We start from the raw sequence: 18124 nt of genomic DNA on the forward strand, positions 1-18124 counted from the left end.
AAATTAAAAGGAAATAATTTTTAAAAATTCAAGAAAAAGATGAAAGAAGTATTCGAGGAATTTGTTTTACAAAAAATATAAAACTTGATTAGTTTGAAAAAAAAATTTTAGAGTGAAATTATTAATATTGATTTTTCGATTTCAAATGAATTTAAATCAGACATTGTGTTTAGCAAATTTTGAAGAGAGAATTACATCCTTGATCAAAAAGTAATTATGCTAACTTCTAAGAAAGTAAATTCTTTATAAAGTTATTCATCATAATTACTTTGTAATATATTTAATAAAAGTATTGAAACTTATATTGAAATTTGTTGGATAATTATTCGAGTTAATTATTCGGCTACCGGTGGCCATTTTTTATGTCCTCGTCAATAGTCGTTATTTAGAAGTTTGACTCTATTATTATATTAACATATTAAATGAATGAAGTTTGAAATGTTTAAGTGGCTTGAGGCTGAAGGATTCGTATTTTAAAATCAAACTCAAATTAAAGTTTGCGTATATCTAAAATGAAATTCGATGGAGAACAGATCAAATATTCATTTGTATCAATAAAATTTTAATTATGTTAAGTAGTTTCTCTTATTTGATATAAATGCAAGTGTTCTTGTTCAATTGGCTTGATGCTGAATATGAAGAATCACATGGAATGATATGTGAGCCAACAGAAATAGAACATAAAGAGCAATTTTTGCTATTAATTAGTTCTCATATCTAAGTAATAAAATCAAACTCCTGCTCATTATATCTTATTGCTTAATCGGGTTCATACGATCAGTTAGTTCCGTTTCTGATATAAATTCTATTACGATATTAGCATGTTTACTACATTTAATCAATAGATTACACACTTAATTCTGTTAAGAATGGTACGATCAAACCTTAATGATAATTATTAAAGTAAAGTTTTGTATCGGAGCCAACAGTTATTGATTTTTTCCTCTCCTTGAAATAATATTTCACAAAATTTTAAATTTAATATCTTAAAATGGTTTTATCTAGGTCAAGATCAATATATTTTGTTAGAAAATATTACAGCCTTTAACCATTTTAATGTTTTTATTTTTATCTTAAATCTACTTTATTATTTCTACTGTATATCGGATCGGCTGGTATGATGCAACACAGGCGATCTGCCGAAGGGAGTGTCTCCCGGGAGGAGTTTCTAATGGGAACTAGCCCTTATTTAGGTGTTAGACACATGAAGAAACTCGGAAAACTTTACATGGCCAGCCTGTTGGTGAGGCATGAACCCATAATCAACTACCAGTATTCAGTGGTTTTATCCATTCGGCCATTCTATATTGGATAAATTTAATTTATAATTTTATTAAAGGAATTAAATTCTACTTTTACATGTGATTATTTTTTTAAAATTATAACATAACCCGAATTGATGTCTTTATCTGAAATTTTGTACTTTGGAAATCGAAACATTTGTGTTTATTTCTTTTAAATATTCAATATCAGTTCTTAATTTTAAGTACTAATTTATACTAAGTTAATGTCAGTATAAATAATTTCTTTGTAGTATCTATAGAATTATGAACAATTGTGTCAATTGAAGCACTTCATAACATTATCAGCACCAACAATATCAATATACGTAAATACTTTTTAATAACACTAAAATTATTATCACATGAATTAATCCTCATTAACATTAGAGAAATTATGAATAGTGTTAAAATATCAGTAGTATTGTTGCATATGAATGATTTAAATTATGAATTTTGATTACAATATTTTAAGCGTCTTATTGGTACAATAGATGATCCGGGAGGAAATTTTAAGGAGTGTGATTCCTGTAATGAAAGTAAACAATGTGTAAAACTTTTATTGTTTTAAAATTACTTAAAATAAACTATATAAACTTAATTAAAAAACATAAAAATTGTAAAGCAATAATAACAACAGTCTACATTGCAATATTTTTATTACAAAAATTGCCTTAAAAGGTCAGTTCTCTCTATCTCAAAATCTCCAAATCAGTTTCGATTTTATCAAAATTACCGTAGTGCAGACTTTGGAAGTTTGGTAAAACATTGTGAACTTGAAATACTTTAAATACTGTATTGTATTTAAAATATTAAAGTATTTGTATTTATACTATTATAAAATATAAATCACTTCTTAAACTAATCTTATTAAGATAAGTCGTTTAAAAATATTACGAAGAGTACACACACTATCAGTGTAAATCATATCAATAGTAGTAACAGTTTAAATCAGTTCTTAATAACATCAGTGGAAATCATCACTTTGGTCTTATATTAACATACTTTTTCTTCTTAGAAAATTGAATTGAATTAAACATTAGCTTCACTTGGAATCGATTGAGAATCTTACTTCTAAAATTTCCGTTTTTTCCCCTTTTTTTGCCACTAATTTAGATCATATTTTCTGATATTTTTTAAAATTTTATTCTTATTATTTCATCTTATTTTATAAATAAAAACGCGTGTTTTCAATTACAAGTTTAAGCCGTGCGAGTTTACACTATATCGAAGTTCCTATAGGAAACTTAGACAGTAAATCATCATCCAATGACCAAATTACGTTTCCTTTCATAAATCATTGAGAATTGCTCTCTACCAATTATCGCCAAAATCTTGTTTATAACGAAAACAATATTTATTATACTGTACATCGAAAAATATCCAGCTATATTTCTTCGAAATAGTTTCTACACTTGACATCCTGTTTGATTGAAAATTATTAAAATGACAAAAAGATACATGAAAGGATCTTGTAAACTTGTTTCAAGAAAAAAGAATTTATTTTATGGTACCTTCAACATCTGGACTATAAACACAGAATAAAGGATATTTTCTGTAGTTTATAAACAAAATTTGAAGTGTCATTGATGAAAGGACTTCATATGTCTGTGCTGTCAAATAATGTAAAAATGTAGATTTAACTAAGTTAAAAAATTCCAATGGTCTAGTCAGTAGAGTTGCCAACTTTCGTGTTCAAAGGAGGACACTGGACGCCATTGTACAACGGAGAACATTTATAACAAAATAGTTAATTATAAATATTTCTTGACTAACTGTAAATTATAAAAAAAATTAAATAAACAATAAATAAGGTTTTAAAATCAATGTTAGAATTATTTTCAGCTGTTGCATAACATCATCCTAATTTGAGTCCTTAAATTTTATTTCTTGTCCAACTCAAATGAATAGTAGTATCTTTCTCTTTCTGTAACTCTTGTGTCTGGAAATAACGAAACTATTAGTTTAAAATAAGAAAGTAAAGTATTAAAACGTCGTCTGCCGGTAATATTTAAGAGATGATAAAGTAAAATTAAACGAGCAATTATTTATTGTGACATGGTCACAGTGCTGCAATTTTTACTCATATTTTTAAAATTAATTTAATTTAAAATATATGCTCTCTACCTCAAATTAGTAATGTCTTACCCCTGTACATCATACTTTTCCTGTTAGAAATGGAGTCATACCGGTCATCTATCTAACGCTTTTCAGGAAAAAATTTATGAATTGGTTTGCAACAACGTGACTTTCGGTTTGCACCAGACGTTCATATACAGTTAATCAGGGAGTTCTGCCCCTAAGGTTTCCAATCTGGTTTCGTCTTACATCTATCTAACTCCATTCTCGAGAATAAAAAGGGCAGACAGACAGACCGATAGATAGACGTACGGACGACGGAGGAAATTTATAGGTCTACAATTTTTTAAAATTGCAGCCCAATAAAAACAATGCCTCTGACCAGTAGCATTACTAACCGATCTCTCAATAGAGGACGGTTGGTAACGCTACTGATCAGGTACGTACTGTACATGATTGAATTTTTAAAAAAAACACATTATTTTTATACGTAGTTTATTCATTTTTATAACGTTGATGTATACGGTAACACAAAACAGTTGACTAAAGAGGAACTAAACAAATACAAAATAAATATGATATAGTCTATAAAACATACTTGATTAATATAGTAACATGTTTCTGTTTGAATTGTCAAATGAAAGAAATTAATTAAAGTCTCCGTGTGAACGATCTTGTGACTAGTAGTCGTCATTGTAACTTATTTTATTGTACCAAATACATATATACCCCTAAATGTATAATTACAACATGTAAACTAGAAATTCACAATTGGTATCATAAATCTATAATTACAGATTTATGGTACGTGCATTGTATGAGGAAAACCCATAATTCAGGTGCAATAATGTCAGCTAATTGCTGTGTTAAAGCCAAGTTTAAATATGATTATGTTCATAATTTTTTTTCATAGAAGCACGAATAGAAATATAATTTCTTCACCTAAAATTACATCCCATTCCTGGTCAGATCCTACTGAAATAAATCTAATTATGCCGCCAGTTAGTGCGCAGGTGCCTCGCTTTATCTAATTGTACATTGTATGGTAAATCATTCATTGTTCCATAAATAGTACCAGATTTACTGTATTCCTCTGTAACATTCTTGTTATTGTTATTGTATTTTCTACTGAACATTTCCTTATAAAGCACCATCGCTGGACGCCTATGGATCCTAATCCTTCCTCCATCCCCTTTCGTTTCTCACCTTCACCCCATCCCCATCTACCCCTTTTCCATAACACAGGTTGTACCAAAGAGTGATACCTGTCTTACTACTACTACTGCTGTATAAATGTGTTCGCTAAGCCCAAATTTTGTGGATCCAAAATTTTCAAATTAATTCCTTATTTTTCTCTTGTTAGTGTATATATTTTAAATAAAAACTAAATAACTAAACATTTCAAATACATTGAAGAAATAATTTAAGCTACAATAAAGTGAAATACAACAATGTGAATCCCTTGTAAATTTCAATACATGGAACCTTGAAAGAAAAAGTGCCAAACCCTACTAGCTCCAGGGCGTCAAAGGATCCTAAATCTGGGACTGACTATAAATTTATAATTAACATAACAAAAAAACTATATTTCAATGGATATTTTCTGGTACTGTAACATATTACAATAATTATTTTAATAGTATTTCAATAGTAATTCTTAAAGTGACTATTAGTAGTATTATTGATTCGTTGAAGAATAAATTTTAAGTTAGTTGAGTCCACAGAAACCCGTTTAACCTTTGTTTTAAACTTACAACAAACCAACTTTAACGTATTAGTATACAAATGTTATGTTTTAAATTCATATAAACTACCTTTTTTAAGAGAGAAATAAAATGTATTTCCACAAACTCTCCAATTTTAAAAAATTTATAAAAAATACAAATAAAGAGATTATTCCGTGTAGACTTCTGCTAATAAACATTTTCAAAATTCTTCACAATTTTGGGTTTCATTGGTACCGTGGGTACCATTCGTTATACTAAGCGCAATGCTCTATATTCGGAGATATTGTGGATAACTTTGTACAATCAATATGCTGCATATAGTTTATGGAGTTATTGAAAGAATATGTACTGTGTTTCGAAAATAAATGTTTATATGATAAAAGAAATCAAAATAATAAATTATATTGTAGTCCATTACAAAAGAAATAATTCTTTTAATTACTTTAATTGTTTACATTCTTATTTTCATGTATGTTTTATATAAAATCAAAAATTGTAAAACTAAATAGAATTCGGATAATTAAATATTTATATCAATATTATTGACATTCGCAAGGGAACTAGATATATATGAGAAGACATTTAATTTCTTGTTAAAGCGATTAATATGAGAAATTTATGTTTATTATATTATTTTATATAGTAAAAAGAAAAAGAAACAGCACATATTCAGTTTCTTGACAGATTTACATAACACTTAAACTTTAATCAAATTCATTCAAAGTTCCTTATGTCTGTATAAATTTACTTATAAATAATTTATGACTTTATGAATATATAAACTATTCAAATTATTTCGTTGTATATGTAATAAATCTGGAATAATAATAAATATGATATTTTTTCCATTTATATTCCATTACTATCAATGTTTCTGATACTTTATCTATAGAATATATGTATTTCATTACCAAATAATTAAATCCGAAATAGAATGAAATGACAGCAATTATTTCTCTTTTAAAAAGCTTGTGGAGTGAAAAAGCGATGGAATGTCCACACGCTGTCAGTGGCTGAATAATTACTGCTGAAGCAGGAACGTCAATAAGTTTTTCCATCATTATGAATTTTCGTCTCGCGGAATTCTTTACACCTCTTCATAGAATTCAAAACTACGCGAAAACACTTTCAGAAACACTGTTATAATGAATTCAAACTATTCCAAACAAACTCGTTATTCTTCAAACTTTGAACAATTGCAATTTTAATCTGTTCAACTTCATCCCCTTCATTTCGGTGTTCAACAAGTAGGATTTCTTTTTGTTCTACTTCTATAATTGCTTTAATATAACTCTTAGGTTTGGGAGCTTCGGCTGCAAGAACTTTATCTAGCTTTTCACTAAGAATTACTACCTATTCCTTCAGTTCTCTGTTACTTCAGAGTAAGCTAGTATGTTAGTTATTTTTGTAATAAAATGTCGAAAAATTATCACTAACTTAATATCAAAACTAATCATAGTTTACTGTGCATATAATCTAATCAATCAAGAGCAAATTTAAACCTTTTTTCCTAAGAAATTAAACCATTTATTTTTATTTCTTTTTTAAAAGAAGCGTGATAAAACATTTGATTTCTTGAAAAAAAGGTTTGAATTTACCATTGATTGATTAATTACAGTAAGGAGTCGTTTCATCGTTTAGAAGCTCTAACAAAAATATATTCAGAAATGAAATTCAAGTAGGAAGCAATAAACAATCAACTTAGTATATTTGAAGTTAAATTATGTTTATAATTTAAAAATAACATTAAAAAACTAATGAAATTTCCTTAATTTCACTGCTTTTTACTTCAAATTTCCATATAATTATAGGAAATAATTTAAAAACAAATTATTTTAAGAAAGTTAAAGTTAATTTTTTCTCTTTTCATTAATTTAATGAGCAATTTTAAATAATTTCTATATTTAATTATATATTTTATAACACAAAGTATTAAATATTTTAAAAACATCAAGTTTGTTTATTTTATTAATAATAGATGCCAGTATCAATATATTCTATCGATGTGAAATGTTTTTGCTTTTAGTTTTAAAGAAATAATTGATAAATACGATAAAAGTATATTTTTAATTTATTTTGAGATACATTCACTTGTAAAGCTTAATTTTATCAACACGAAATTAAGCTTTATAAATAATATAAATACAGAAAAATATATCTTACACACATTAATATAATGTATAAATTTTTTATTTGTTTAAATGTGTATGTATGTGTAATATTTATTATATTCTTTAACTTTAAGAATTCTTCATTACATAAAAACAGTGCTATAATAATCAATATTAATCTAATAATTTGAATATATGATTTCATTTATTGTTAATTTGAAGTATCTTCATTATAAGTAAATTGAGTAAATTATGTAAAGAATTAATCATTTTAATTATACCAAATTCAAAACCTATCGTGATCAAATGTATTGATTGTAAACAGGTCGTCAATACAGCAGATTTATTTTTATAACTATCACATAGCAGGATATGGCATTTCTCCTGTAAACGTTATTATATACGTGACCGCTTTACGTTTTATACTGTAATATAAGCTTAAAATATTCATGTTTTAAAGTATTTTATGTGAATATCTTACAGAATACATGTGTATATAAGCCTATATATATATATTTTATAAAAATGTAGTTATAACTATTCTATATATTTTTATAGAATATTCTAAAGATCTACAGAATTCTGTAGATATTTATTGAAAATATTTTATAGATATAATAAATATTTATTGCATTTATAGGCATTCTAAGGATCTATAGAATGAGATAACTCATAATTCTTCCAGTGTTCATGTTCTTATTCCTTCTTCCCAATTTTAATTTCTGATAAAATATTTTCCTCTATTAATCCAAGATTTTATTTTTTTAATTCTTTTCTCCTGTGGGCAATAAGAGAAAAGAGCACGTGCCTATTTCAAGATTTAATATTATTAGCTTTAATTCTCATAAGAATTATAATTACATATATATATATTGAGTATTCATGTTATATAGGTATCTAGAATACCTATGGAATAATTATAAGTTGTCATATTATATGTAATGTCTATATATTAAAACCTTCAGATAGCCTAAACAGATAAATTTAAAGCATGCATATAGCTTTTGTTGTATTTTAATTAAATTTTATCGTATAAAAATGAAAATAATTCTTATTTTAAAGGCACTCGCTAAAATGTTTTCTTCTTTATTTATGTTAAAATCTTTGAACTTTTCTAATTTCTGTTATTGCATTTCAGTACTTTTAAGAGAATGAACGAGTGCACTTAGAAGACTTTGATCTGTTAAATTTTCTATTTTGGATTCTGTGTAATCCCCTTTCAAAAATTATTTATTACTTTACAACGTTTTGCATTTGAAATTTTTATAAATTTAAGACTTTGGAACACTGTTTTGAAGGACTTCAAGCGAGTGCTCTTGAGAGATTTTTACTTTGTCTAATTTTCTAATTTGGGAGTTTGTAGTTATTTTTAAAAAATGTTTATAATGTTTTGAATTGTTAAAATATTTGTTTTAAGTATTAAACTTTGGAATACTTTTAAGAGACTTTGGACTAATGCACTTAGAGGACTTTACACTATTACTTATCTATTTTAGATGCTGCAATTCTCATTCAAAAATTGTTTATAGCAGCTTCTGAATTGTTCGATTTTATAATTTTTTTTAAATTTTCAACTCAGAAATATGTTATTTTGGAAGAATTTAGACTTTGAATAAGTACTCCTGACGGTTATTCAATTTTCTAATTTGAAACGTGTATTTTTTTCTAATTGTTTATAACTGCTTAAATTGTCGAATTAAAAATTTATTTGTAAAAATCTGAACTTTATACCCTTTTTTAACTGTTATCACTTTCAGAATTAATCAAAAATGTCGTATCGAAATCAAATTATTTAGCAAAATTCTTTAATAAAATATAACTTTAATAAGCTTATTTTATGACTTTTTAAACAGAATATATATAATAAAAAATATTATTGCTATACTTCTCTCATAACGACAACAATTCAAAGAATTATCTCACATTAAATATAATCATTCCTAGAAATAAGAAAGTAATTTAAATTGATTAACAATAAATAATATAAATGAGGTTCTCTCCCAATTTAACAATTAGCAATAAATAAAATTGTTAAAGATCTTTTCTAGTTTTATATATATATATATATATATACAAGATGAAATCGATATGGCAAAGATCCAAATTTCTTTAAAGTATCACCGGTTAATTGTAATTTACGCCTTATTCTTAATTGCAATAAAGCATTTAACCATGTTTTATCATCGAATTTAAAACTTTATCTTAAGTTAAATATAGTTATATTAAAATTATTATCATACAAATCCTTTAAACTCGAAACAAATACAATCTTAATGATGATGATAATAAATGCATTACATACAAGAGAAAATGCATTATCGTCATTAATATTTAATGTACAAGAGAGAATTGGTAATATAAAAGACTTTGTTATTTTTTCGTATATGTTATTACATTTCATAAATAATGATTTGAGTTTCTAGCAAATAGTCCTATATATATTCGAATTTGAATTACATATAAGGGATTTAGCAATAAAAATTGTATTTTTTTCCTAAATTTTAACTATAAAAATTCAATTAAATTTATCGTTTTTAAGATAAATATTAATAAATTTTTAAAAAAGAAGGGAAAAAATTAGTAATTATCATTGAAAACTAACTTAAAAATGGAGAAAATGACTGATGTTTATTAAGAAAAACTTGAATATTAAATCATAAAAATTTAAATGTATTTGATAAATATAATCATTTAGATATTGAACTACAGTAAAAGAGAGTATTGGAAATTCGATAATACGCAGTCTTCGATCGGAAGAAAATTGCATGTTTTACAGGAAAAATTTAAAATTCAGCCATACAGATTTATTGAATGTTATTCTGAGTCGACTAAAACTGTTTATCCAACACACGACGTGAAGGTCGATCAGTGTATTAGTCTCTTGACAGGATCGAAAATTTGTATGTATTGGATTTTATTCACCCCTCTTATATACGAGTATATATCTAGTCAAGAAGCGTATAAGGTCTAATGCTGATGACATGTTGGATTTTGTAGAATAAAAAAAAACATCCCTTATGTGTATATAGCAGCATTTTGCTATTTATAGATTATAGAATAATGTAGTAACTCGAAGCTGCTTTCTGTATGGATTTCCACAAGGAAAAGAGTTTAAAAAAATAAGAAAAATAAAGTCGAAATTTGATTCTATCAAATAATAACTCTCTCAGAATAATGTTGTCTCGTTATAGTACGGAACCACTTTAAATTTAATGAGATACGATGTTAGAAATCTTCAAAGAAGATAGTTAAAATATCAATAGAAATTTTAAATTTGTATAAGCTTACACTTATTTTGTAAAATGGTTAAAGCTTAATACCTTGTCTTAAAAGAAAAATATGTTAATTTGGAATGAGGTTCTTGAAAATGGCAGTTTTTTTTAAAGAAAATATAGCAAAAATAGAAAATTTTAATAAAATTTTTATATAGATTAGTTTTGACAACTAAAACTTCGAATTGAAGTAATGTATGTGTTTTCTTTATTCAATATTTATAAATAATATGGATAAGATAAGTATTTTTACAGACAAATATATCTTTATAAAGAAATTTTATGTGAAAGGAAGGTATATATAAAATATTAAAGTGTACAATTTAAAAAATGGAGTCTAGAAATGTAATCAACTTAATGAAGGTAATTGTATTCATACTAAAATAATTTATAAATATACAGCGAAGCTTAGATTTAGAATCACAATTTGTTCGCCTCTGAAATTGGCACTAAATCGAGTGTGATGCTGAACTGTCGGATATAGAACAATAAGAGCTGTATACAGTGAAGAGTTTTACACAAAAGTTTGAATTTGAGTCATATGATTTGGTGATGACAACATTGTTTACAATGCAAAATTCTACATTTAGTAACTTAGATATTGAAGAGTTTAATGTTTACGGAGAATATCCATTTTCAAATGCAAGCAAACCTTGATATAACGCCGTCCTAAGTAGCGCCATCCGCGTAAATCTCCAATGAATATTTTTAAACGGATTTTTTCCCATAAACATTTAATAAAGAAATTTTCTATTTCTGAATTATTAATAGCACAATTTTGCGTTGTAGATGACATTGTTATCACCAAATAATGAGACTTTCAAACTCAAAATCAAAGTTGTGTGAGGAGACTTCATTATTATATAAGCTATATATTGTATATATAAATTTTATTGTTTTATGTACTTCAGTTTAGCCTCATGCTACTGTAGATTTAGTGCTAATTTTAGAGGCAAACAAATGCTATCGCTAAATCGATGTTTGACTGCATCAATTAGCGTTTTACAAGAGCGGCACTATTTAAAAGAACGTTAAATGAAGAATTTCAATTTATACTCTACGTATTGAGAGTGTTAACTGCATCATTATATATATAATATAGAATAAAGTAGATCATGTAGACTATAGAATCAATACAGAATTATTCTCATAGATGCTGATTGAACTAAATATTTTCACAACTCTTCAGTTTAAGGATTACAGAAAATTAACGATCTTATAATAATTTTTAAAATAATTTTCATAATTTAAGAAGCTTATATTTTATAGTACAAGATTTGCATAAATGAGTAATTAAAAGTGACATTTTAATCACTCATTTACACCAATTTACAACGTATTTCACAGTTAACAAACGCATTTATAATGTGCGATATTGAAATTAACAATGGATTTATTCTTACTTTTTTACTCTAATTGTTCTTAATCTGGACTGCACACCTATCTGGAATTGAGATATGCTAAATTTTGTATTGCATTTGTTTAAAAATAAATGGGGAAAGTTTATAATGAAGCATTTCTTTTAAAATCTCATTTTAATCTTCATACAGCACTATTTCGGAGAGTTACAGTTCAAAATGAATTTCTTAAATTTTCTTAACTGTACTTAAGATAGATTAAAAATACAGATGAGAAAATAATGCCCTCCTGCCCCCTTAACCAAAAATCAACGTATTGTTTATGGGGGTGGTTTTAAAAATTCGACAATCGAGTGCAGCAAAGGTTTATAAAGGTAAATAACATTTTATAACCATAAAAAGCATCTTTCTTACTACAGTTTTCATGTTTGTGTATTATTAAACTGATACACATTCAATCAGGAAATTTGAATAATAAGATAAATGCCAGGATTCTTACTCACTCGTGCATTACAATACAATTTAATGAAAGGGATACCACAAATGCAATATATATATATATGCTATATTATATCCAATACCATCGAAAGGTTTCTAGGTTTTCCTTTATTTTGAAGATATTTCACACTACTTTCTAAGATGTTCTCATCAGAGCACAAAGTGGAACTAAATTGAAAATCGAAACTGAAAAATATCTGCTCTTTTTTTTAACTTTTGAAACTTTAATCGTTAAAAATGTTCGATAAAATTATATTTTATTTCATAAATTTCCGAAAAATCTCTTAATTTTATGCAGGAATAAATAAACAACAAGTTTAAAAAAGTTAAAAATGTATTTTAAAGTATACCTTGAATAGAAATTTCAGCTCCAGGTATGAAATAAAATTAATTTATTATTGAAACGTCTATAGAAAGAAGAGCAAGTTTTATTTTTATTATTATTATTATTATTTTGATGTTTTAAGGCAATGAAAAATTAATTTTATTAAATAAAAAGGTTGTATTTATTTTTTAATTTAATTTTCTGTTATTTTGATTAAGTATTGAAGGCATCTGTACAAAATGTAATCATAATAAACTGGAGAGATATATGAAACACTTATAAGAGCCAAAAACACATGTAATGCTATCTTTGAAACCTTACTATGCAAGAAACAACGCTAGAGAGAAAACGTAAATGAGATAATTGCAAAAAATGCTGCAAAAATTTGTTTTCATCTAAAAAATACATTAATTTTTAGTTATATTTATTATAATAAGCTTATCTGGTTTGTAGAGTAATAATAAATTTTGAAAACGGCTTAAAATTTAATGGATATTGCACAGTAGTTGAGGCAAAGCTCGTGTAACAATTTCTTACGTCAATTTTAGATATTAATTTTTATTAAAGAAACAAATAGAAAACCATAAAAATAAACATTAAGATAGCTCAGAACAATGTAGAAAAGTATTTAAGAACCGAATACACGTCTTTACAATGAGTGACGTATAGCTAAGGTGGTGAAAGTATTTATCATCTTAACAAAAGACGTGGGTTTCACAAAGAAGACACGCATTTACTCTCAACATCTTAATTATTTTATTTATACGTAATTAAAATTAAAATGTACAATGTTATTTGTTTATTAATAAGCTCAAAAGTTTTTTATTCATCGAAATAAAACAAGAAAACGTTTAAATGTTTCATGAATTTTATAGTTTTCCAGACTTTGCAGCGCGATTTTAATTCACTAATTTTCTTCTTTCAAGTGAACTTAATATGAAGATTTTGTGTAGATCGTTAACCCCCTTTATACACGTAGAGTGCTAAGAAAAGCCTCTCGGGACGCCTTCTAGTTTAGAGATTAAGACTAGTGACCTATCATTATCCTGTAATTAGTCAAGGTTTACTTTACTCTCACTTGCTGATATCAACACTTGCCAATTATTACTTCTTAGCAGTTGTTACACACGTTCGAAGTTACATACTGCTAAATACAAGGATTACTTTTTCTGTTCCTTGATTGTTTTTATTCAGGATAAAGTTCTAAAGATTTAATATCTAATATTTTTTTTAAATTAAAATTTGTCTTAAAATGCAAAATATAATAATATTTATTATAATGTTATATACAGTTAACTAATATTGTTTTAGTATTCTAATATTAAGGTAATATAGCATATTTTACTTACAAATTAAGTTAAAAGATTTTCTAAACGGATAACTTTATGTATAATTTACTAACATTGAGATGTATTATCTATGGTAATAGAAAAGATTACAGTTAAGATTTTCTCACGGAATCGTTATAAATATCTCAAACTGATGAATTAATAAACTAAAAAAAAAAAGCTTGTAATCTATAAATATTGTATGTTTTAAATCTGATGATGTTAAAGTATAGAATCTAAAAGTTATTTTCGAGCCAATTTAAACATAAGCAAGCCAGTCACATATCGATTCATTCGCATAAATCCGATAATTAATTTAAAACACAAACTTTAAAATATCTATATAAAGTGGCCAAAAGTCAGTCAATCATATTTTGTTTACCATAGGCCTGTAAATCGTAAAGTAAATGTTAGGAAGTTGTGAATGTGACCTTTATCCTTGAAATCGTCGCGCCTTCTTCTGTTAAGGGGAAGTGGTACTCCGGTCCTCACTACAGTTTGAACGTGTGTTGTGTTCTGACGTACATTCCTTTTTAGTCCTCTCATTCTTTGTCTTATCTGGACACCACCCTTCATCATATCTATATTCTGACAGTAAATTTAGAACAACGCGTTTTATTTTACGAAATTGATGTAAATATTGTAATTAAGGAATTGATTAATTGCAATTTACTCTCTTAAACGGTTTGATTTTTGGGCCGCCATATGTTTATTTAAGAGCAATATCAAGACACGAGAGGACTTCAGCTAGTAAAATCACTCTCGTATTTTTTGCATAAAAGATTAAATTTTTGAAGGTCTCTTCTATGTTTTGATGCGTTTTAAATGTTTCCGCAGGCCCTTTTAATAACTTTTAAGTTATGAATGTTAAAATAAGCAAAAGTACGATAACACAGTTAATGTGCAGATAATAATAATAATACAATACTCAAGAGATTGTAATATTAATTCTGGGGATAGAATCAATTATATAAATATCTAGAGATGAATCCATTCAACGGGGTTGATGACCGAAAGCAATTTCATATAATGAATATAACAAAAACACGAATTTCTGTATATAAATATTCGCTATAAATCCAAGATAAATGGAAATTTATGCGATGATTTTCTTCAGAAATTAATTAAGTAATCCGTTTTCTAAGGAAAAAAAAAACAATCTTTCATGTGTTAATTAATATTAAAACAAAATATGTAACTGAGATTAATCATAAATACATTGCACCTTGATATATACATGTGGAATGTCTGGATACATTTGCCATAAAAATGATTTCTTTTGTGGATTTTTGTATAGGAAAATTTAATTAAATAATTATTATATAATAAATTTTTATGATTTAATATTAATTAGATGAATTTTTTGAGGTTAAAAAATACAGACTTGCATTGAGAATTAGTTTGATGAAAAATAGACTTTTTAGTAATAAATATATTTAAAATTTTTATTAAAGTAACAAATAAATAATCAAGAATTTCTTATAATTCATTTTATAAGTCATATTTACACTCGTATGCATTATTAAGGTGAATATAACCAGATAATCCACATACGTAAAGGGTGATCCATAAACCAGTTAACCGTTCTAGTGATCTATCGGTAAATATATTCGAATAAACAGCTGTTGAGTCTTTACGAAAAGCCATTCTGTATATTTATTTATATGTATTTATAATAAATATACTTATAATTTTTATTAAATTAAATATATATATGAGATAGTTTTGTTTTGTTACACACTTGTAAATATATTTGCATATTGGCTTTCGAGCAGTCCAAGAAGATCCAGTATACTTATTTAAATCATTTATTACAAAATATATGATAATTTTGATTAGTTTTTAAACAATATGTACAATATTAATTGCAGGAAATTCTTGTTTAAGTGATTCTTAAGTCAATACGTTTCAAATTACTTTTAAACTATCAATTTCTGGCCTATAGAAATTTATTGTAAAAAAGAAAAAGAAAAATTCTGTTGACTGTTTTAAAAGTTTTAATTAATTTTCAGTATTTTAATCAATATGATTAAAACAATGTAATACTTACTTCATGGTATAAGTTACTTTAACAAATTAAAGAATTAATTTAAATAAATGAATAAATTTTAAAAGATATTTCTGCCTTTAAAAATTATTTACTCTATTAAAATTATCTTATTAAATATTTAAATATAAAATTTATAATTATTTTTAATATAAAATGGTATTTATAATTTGTAAGATTTATTTAATTCATATATCTTTTAATGAAAAAACTAAGTTTTTTGAGTGAGAAATAATATATATATCGTAAAGTATAGAAGACCTTAAATATTCATTATTTATTGATAAAAAAAACATGGAATATTAATTCAAAAAACCATAAAAATATTATTATAAATTATTTTCTATAAATAATTTAATTTTTATATTTAAGATTGTTGCTGTAAAAGTTATACACAGTTATAACATAATTACGTTTGTAAAAAAATATTGTAAAGTGTAAAAAAAACTCAAAAAATTAATTTTCTATTACATATAAATGTATTTATTTCTGTTTTATTGTCGTATTTTTAATATAAAAGTTAGATATTTTGTATTAAATTATTTAATGTTTGGATTTAAAATTGCCAAAAAAATGTTCGTATAAAAATTACACTTTTACATACGAATAAATTTTTTAAAAATATATTTAAAAAAAAATATATATATATATAGAGTGTAGAAAAAGCAAATATTAATTTTACACTATAAAACTACATACGTAATTAATTAATGAAACAAGAACCACATACAAATTATTAATAATAAGATTTAAAAAAGTATTTATTTCCATTACAAAAACTTGATTTTATATAAAACTTTCTCTTAATTAAATACATTACATTTGAAAGTAACAAAAGATTTGCATAGTTTAATTGCATTCTTGGCTATAGAAACAGTATTATCATCTAATGTTAAAGCAAGGAAAGATCTCCATAGTTTTAAGCCAAACATAGTTAATGATATCAGATTTTCATCCAGAATTAATGTTAATAAAATCTTTCCTAACTTAACAAAACATATAATTAAAGTAATAAGATTATCATCTAACAATAATTTAGTTAAAATTTTACATAATTTTAACCAATTCATGGCAATATAAATAAGATTTTCGTCTAAAAATAATGTTAAAGATTTAAATAATTTTAAACCTTCGCCTATAGTATTAATTGTATCTTCATTTAGTAATAATGTTATTAACAATTTTAATAATCTCAACCAGACAATTATTACGAAAACCATGTTCTCGTCGAAGAATAATGTTATCATTAATTTCCATATTTTAACAGCAAACATGAATACTATAACTATATTTTCGTCCAGTATTAATGATGATAAAAGCTTAAATAAATTGAAACTGAAGAATATAACGCTGACAATATTCTCATCAAAGATTAAATTCAGTAATAATTTCCATAGCTTGATGCTGATCATAGTTATAGAAATTATGTTCTCGTTCAGTACTATAGGCGATAGGGCATTGCATAATCTTATACTAAGCATAACTATGTAAACTACTTGCTCATTGAATGTTAACATGAGTAGAAATTTCCATAAACGAATGACAAGTATCAATACTGAAAGTATATTTTCGTTTAGGACGTGAATCAGCACGAATTTCCATAGCTTAATGGCGAATATGATTACGGAAATGGAGGTATCATTTAGGCTGAGATTCACAAATAATTGAGAAATTTTTACGCTGAATTTTAGTAAATAAAGTATATTTTCGTCTAGCATTAAGAGTATAAGTAACTTGCATAACTTGACGTTGAACCTGAACACTGCTACAACATTCTCGTCCATGATAATTAATAAAAAGCATCTTATTAACTTTAAAGCGAACTTTAATACAAAAATTATATTATCGTCTAAAATGATAATAAATAATAATTTCCATAAACGTAGAATAAATTTGATAACGTAAATGATACTTTCATCCCAATTCGAATTTAGTACAAATGTAATGGCATTCAATCCAGCTTTAGCTATGGAAAGAAAGTTATCATCTAAAACAATTTTTATTAAATATTTTGTTAATTTTATACCAAAATTTATTATGGAAATTAAATTATCGTCTAAGATTACAGTTAGTGAGAATTTCCATAAGTTAGTACCCAG

The sequence above is a fragment of the Centruroides vittatus genome, unplaced genomic scaffold, assembly GCF_030686945.1.
Source record: "Centruroides vittatus isolate TY-2023 unplaced genomic scaffold, ASM3068694v2 contig_3175, whole genome shotgun sequence".
NCBI lineage: Eukaryota > Metazoa > Arthropoda > Arachnida > Scorpiones > Buthidae > Centruroides > Centruroides vittatus.